This window comes from Salvelinus namaycush, chromosome 19 (genome assembly GCF_016432855.1).
Source record: "Salvelinus namaycush isolate Seneca chromosome 19, SaNama_1.0, whole genome shotgun sequence".
Taxonomy (NCBI): Eukaryota; Metazoa; Chordata; class Actinopteri; order Salmoniformes; family Salmonidae; genus Salvelinus; species Salvelinus namaycush.
In genome coordinates this window covers 6305865-6311864 of record NC_052325.1, presented here as the reverse complement: position 1 = coordinate 6311864, position 6000 = coordinate 6305865, and positions in this window count along the sequence as shown.

The window sequence follows — 6000 nt, the reverse complement described above, 5'->3', positions numbered from 1 at the left end:
GTGTGTGTGTGTGTGTGTGTGTGTGTGTGTGTGTGTGTGTGTGTGTGTGTGTGTGTGTGTGCAGAGAGACTCCGCGGAGAGGAGTTTCTGTCTGTAACTCAGGGATAAATAGAGAGGCAGAGCACAGAGTTTGTCAGAAGGCGGACCTGACAGGGTCACACACAGGACCAAGCAGGAGAAGGACCTCAGCATTTTGAATTTAATTACAAATGGAGAAACATGAAGATGTTCAGTACTGTTTTCAAGACGGAAATTCTTCTTGCAGAAAGGTTTTGCTATCGACATCTATCTACATAACACTGTACATCTTCTTCTCATTGATTTCAGCAGTTACAGTATTTTTGAACGTACTGGTGATCATCTCCATCTCTCACTTCAAGCAGCTCCACACTCCAACCAACCTGCTCATCCTCTCTCTGGCTGTGTCAGATCTCCTGGTGGGACTGATTGTGATACCAGTTGTGACTGTAGCAATAATGGAATCATGCTGGAGTTTTGGGGAATATTTCTGTGCGTTTCAATTCTACATCTCTTTTTTATGTACTTTATCTCTGGGCAATTTGGTCTTGATATCTATTGACCGCTATGTTGCTGTGTGTGATCCCTTATTGTACCACTCTAAAATAACAATAACAGGAACTATCTGTTGTATATCCATTACCTGATGTTGTTGTATCATATATGATGCTGTTATTATAAAAAACTTTGTAAATGTGCAGGTACCCAGTAGGTGTTTGACAGAATGTTTTATTGTTGAAGGAAAAACCTGGGTTAATAATATAATTTACATTGCATTTACAATGATTTTCCCATGCTCTATTATTATAACAGTTTATTTGAAAATCTTTGTGGTGGCCAGATCACAGGCCAGAAAGGTATTTTCAAAAGAGGCTGCCAGTGTGTCTGGTGTTTAAACTGTACAGGCAAATAAGTCTGAGAGAAAAGCAGCAAAAACTCTTTCTATTGTTGTTGTCAACTATTTCATTTGTTGGATTCCATTTCTATTCATTTTCTATTTTAATTTTATTTTAATTGACAATTTCCTATCAAATTTCGTATTTTTTCTGCCACTAGTTAATTCCTTAATTAATCCAATAATTTATGCTTTATTTTATCCATGGTTCAAAGTGACAGCTAAACATATCTTAACTTCGAAGATAAGACATTCATAGTTCCTATAATTTTATTCCCTAGGTTGGCAAACGTAGGTTTGATATAATTTTGTTTTACAATTGTTGTAAATATTTTTTTAATGTAGCATTTTTATACACTGACATGATTTATCTCAGTGTTGTCATGATAGATCCATGTGGTGTTGATACAGAATGATTTGTCTGGATTGGAATGGAATTACTTGGAGAAGGCATAAGGATGCATAAGCCTGTTTCATAAAAGACATCGTAGTTATTGTGGATTGTGCACTCCAAATACCTAAGGCTATGGTTGTTCCGTGTTACTTAATGATAAATAGCAAGTATTCTAATAGTACATTCGGAGGACGTCATGAGTCATTCTATATGTTGTTTAACATCTCCCTCTAGTGGCTCAATTGTGACACAACGTCTTCATCAAGTGTAGTAAAGTTGAAATGTACAATACTGCATGATATCAGATAACGTCCAGGTCTAAATAACTTCTGTATTGTGTAAGTAGTTGATGGCAAAATGTAAGAACATGCAATTATGGGTAACACTTTATAATAACATTCAGTAATGAACCATTTGTAAGGAATTTACAGTTTGCTCGCCATTTAATATTAAGCCCACATTTGCGAAATGTTACTCAGCTAGGTATTCTCACATTTATAAATAACTACTACAGTATATACATTAATTATTCAACACAACAGAGCAGGAGACCACAGCAGACACTTCAACCTCAACATACTGGGTATGAACAGTACCACTACTCTCACTACATCACTGCTGCCAGGTCAGGGGTCACACCAGAGCAGCTCTCTCAGAAGCTGTTTAGTGTGAATGAATATGGAGATTGGGTAACACACTAAATAATTTGTAATGTAAAATAATGTATATTCATAAGATGTTTAATAAATGTCTTTATGAACAATTTAATGGTCATTAGTAAAGAAGTTTTCTAGTCCCTAATCTAAAGTCAGGACTTTTCATACTTTCTTAATACTTTGTAAATATTTTGAACAGTGACCAGTGTAATTTATCACAAGAAGATGGACATGCTATTGGTAGATATTCCAGCAGTACCTGATGCTCCTTAAGTTCTCTAAATGACCTAGAACATATCAATGGTTAAACAATAAGCACACAACACAGAGGATGTTAAAGGAAATATATTGAACATTTTATTCCAAAACAGTCACACTGTTGTAGTAATGTGCTGAAGTAGTAACGTGTTTTGTCTGAAAATGATAACATTCTTGTTTGTTGGCAGTGACTACCAAAACCAAAGTGTAGATTGCTGTCACTCATTAGAGCAGTTCATAGACTGATTACAGGGTAATGGAACCAATATCTAAATACATAATTTAACTGAACATTACCTTTAAAGGGGTACTACCTTTATTACACTACAAAAGAAGGCGTCCAAATACGTATGACTTCTTTAAATGGGGGTAATAGATACAGAAGGTGTTTTCATTTCTAAATGGGAAAACAGATTTATATGAAAATACCCTAAAATAAAAAGTGACATTCATAGTTTTACACCCACTGGGCAAACACTGGTTCAATCAACTTTGTTTATTTTTCAACCAACATGGTGTAGATATTGAATTAACGTCTGTGCCCAGTTGGCAGGGATTGCTTTCAGTATGTGCGTTGGCCATAGGATGGTTGTCACGTTCCTGACCTGTTTTCTGTTGTTTGGTATGTGTTTAATTGGTCAGGGCGTGAGTTTTGGGTGGGTAGTCTATGTTATGTGTTTTCTATGTTGGGTTAATGGGTTGCCTGGTATGGCTCTCAATTAGAGGCAGGTGTTTGGCGTTTCCTCTGATTGAGAGTCATATTAAGGTAGGTTGTTTCACATTGTTTGTTGTGGGTGGTTGTCTTCCGTGTCAGTACATGTTACCACACGGGACTGTTTCGGTTTGTCTGTTCCTGTTCGTGTGTTCTTCGTTTCATGTAAGTTCGTAAGTTTAGGTCTGTTTAGTTCGTTTTGTTATTTTGTATTTCTAAAGTGTTATTTCGTGTTTCGTCGTTTTTGTTTAATAAATCATTATGAATTCACACCCCGCTGCACTTTGGTCCAATCCTTGCTACTCCTCTTCGAATGAAGAGAAGGAGGAAGCCCGTTACAGAACCACCCACCAAACCCGGATCAAGCAGCGGGTTAACGGACAGCGCACGAAGCAGGATTTCTGGTCTTGGGAGGAAATCATGGAAGGAAAAGGACCATGGGCTAAGGTTGGAGTGAATCGCCGCCCATGGGAACAGCTGGAGGCAGCTCGGAGAGCGGAGGAAACCGGAGAGAGGAACCGGCGTTATGAGGGGACGCGTCTAGCACGGAAGCCTGAAAAGCCCGAAAGTACAACCCAAAAATTTCTTGGGGGGGCCTAAGAGGTAGTGGGTCTAGGGCAGGTAGGAGACCTGCGCCCACTTCCCAGGCTAACCGTGGAGAGCGGGAGTACGGCCAGACACCGTGTTACGCAGTAGAGCGCACGGTGTCTCCTGTACGTGTGCATAGCCCGGTGCGGGTTATTCCACCTCCCCGCACTGGTAGGGCTAGATTGAGCATTGAGCCAAGTGCCATGAAGCCGGCTCTACATATCTGGCCACCAGTACGTCTCCTTGGGCCGGCTTACATGGCACCAGCCTTACGCATGGTGTCCCCGGTTCGCCTACATAGCCCGGTGCGGGTTATTCCACCTCCCCGCACTGGTCAGGCGACGGGGAGCATACAACCAGGTAAGGTTGGGCAGGTTCAGTGCTCAAGGGAGCCAGTACGCCTACACGGTCCGGTATATCCGGCGCCACCTTCCCGCCCCAGCTCAGTACCACCAGTGCCTACACCATGCACCAGGCTTCCAGTGCGTCTCCAGAGCCCTGTTCCTCCTCCACGCACTCTCCCTGTGGTGTGTGTCTCAAGCTCAGTGCCTCCAGTTTCGGCACCACGCATCAAGCCTCCTGTGCGTCTCCAGAGCCCTGTACGCACTGTTCCTTCTCCCCGCACTCGCCCTGAGGTGCGTGCCCTCAGCCCGGTACCTCCAGTTCCGGTACCACGCACCAGTCCTATAGTGCGCATCGAGAGTCCAGTGTGCCCTGTTCCTGCTCCCCGCACTAGCCTTGAGGTGCGTGTCTCCAGTCCGGTACCACCAGTTCCGGCACCACGCACCAGGCCTACTGTGCGCCTCAGCAGGTCAGAGTAGGCTGTCTGCCCAACGCCGCCTGCACTGCTCGTCTGCCCAACACCGTCTGAGCCATCTGTCTGCCCAGCACCGTCTGAGCCATCTGTCTGCCCAGCACCGTCTGAGCCATCTGTCTGCCCAGCACCGTCTGAGCCATCTGTCTGCCCAGCGCCGTCTGAGCCATCTGTCTGCCCAGCGCCGTCTGAGCCATCCGTCTGTCCAGCGCCGTCTGAGCCATCCGTCTGCCCAGCGCCTTCTGAGCCATCTGTCTGCCCAGCGCCTTCTGAGCCATCCGTCTGCCCAGCGCCTTCTGAGCCATCCGTCTGCCACGAGCCATTAGAGCCGCCCGTCTGTCCCGAGCCATTAGAGCCGTCCGTCAGTCAGGAGCCGCTAGAGCCGTCCGTCAGTTAGGAGCTGCCAGAGCCGCCAGCCAGTCAGGAGCTGCCAGAGCCGCCATCCAGTCAGAAGCTGCCAGAGCCGCCAGCCAGTCAGGAGCTGCCAGAGCCGCCAGCCAGTCAGGAGCTGCCAGAGCCGCCAGCCAGTCAGGAGCTGCCAGAACCGCCAGCCAGTCAGGAGCTGCCAGAGCTGCCCTACAGTCATGAGCTGCCCTACAGTCATGAGCTGCCCTACAGTCATGAGCTGCCCTTCAGTCATGAGCTGCCCTTCAGTCATGAGCTGCCCTTCAGTCATGAGCTGCCCTTCAGTCATGAGCTGCCCTCCAGTCATGAGCTGCCCTCCAGTCATGAGCTGCCCTCCAGTCATGAGCTGCCCTCCAGTCATGAGCTGCCCTCCAGTCATGAGCTGCCCTCCAGTCCGGAGCTGCCACTCAGTCCGGAGCTGCCACCCAGTCCGGAGCTGCCACCCAGTCCGGAGCTGCCACTCAGTCCGGAGCTGCCATTAGTACAGAGTTGTCCCTCTGTCCTAAGCTACCTCTCTGTCCGGAGCTACCTCTCTGTCCTGAGCTACCTCTCTGTCCTGAGCTACCTCTCTGTCCTGAGCTACCTCTCTGTCCTGAGCTACCTCTCTGTCCTGAGCTGTCTCCTCTATGTAGGAGGGGCCTTAGTGAAGGTTCCTGGACCATGGTCGGGGGCGAGGGTCGCCACTCAAAGGACGCGAAGGAGAGGGACAAAGACAGTGGTGGAGTGGTGTCCTCGTCCACCGCCGGAGCCGCCACCGCGGACAGATGCCCACCCAGACCCTCCCCTTGAGTTGTAGGGGTGCGCCCGGAGTTCGCACCTTGAGGGGGGGGTTCTGTCACGTTCCTGACCTGTTTTCTGTTGTTTGGTATGTGTTTAATTGGTCAGGGCGTGAGTTTTGGGTGGGTAGTCTATGTTATGTGTTTTCTATGTTGGGTTAATGGGTTGCCTGGTATGGCTCTCAATTAGAGGCAGGTGTTTGGCGTTTCCTCTGATTGAGAGTCATATTAAGGTAGGTTGTTTCACATTGTTTGTTGTGGGTGGTTGTCTTCCGTGTCAGTACATGTTACCACACGGGACTGTTTCGGTTTGTCTGTTCCTGTTCGTGTGTTCTTCGTTTCATGTAAGTTCGTAAGTTTAGGTCTGTTTAGTTCGTTTTGTTATTTTGTATTTCTAAAGTGTTATTTCGTGTTTCGTCGTTTTTGTTTAATAAATCATTATGAATTCACACCCCGCTGCACTTTGGTCCAATCCTTGCTACTC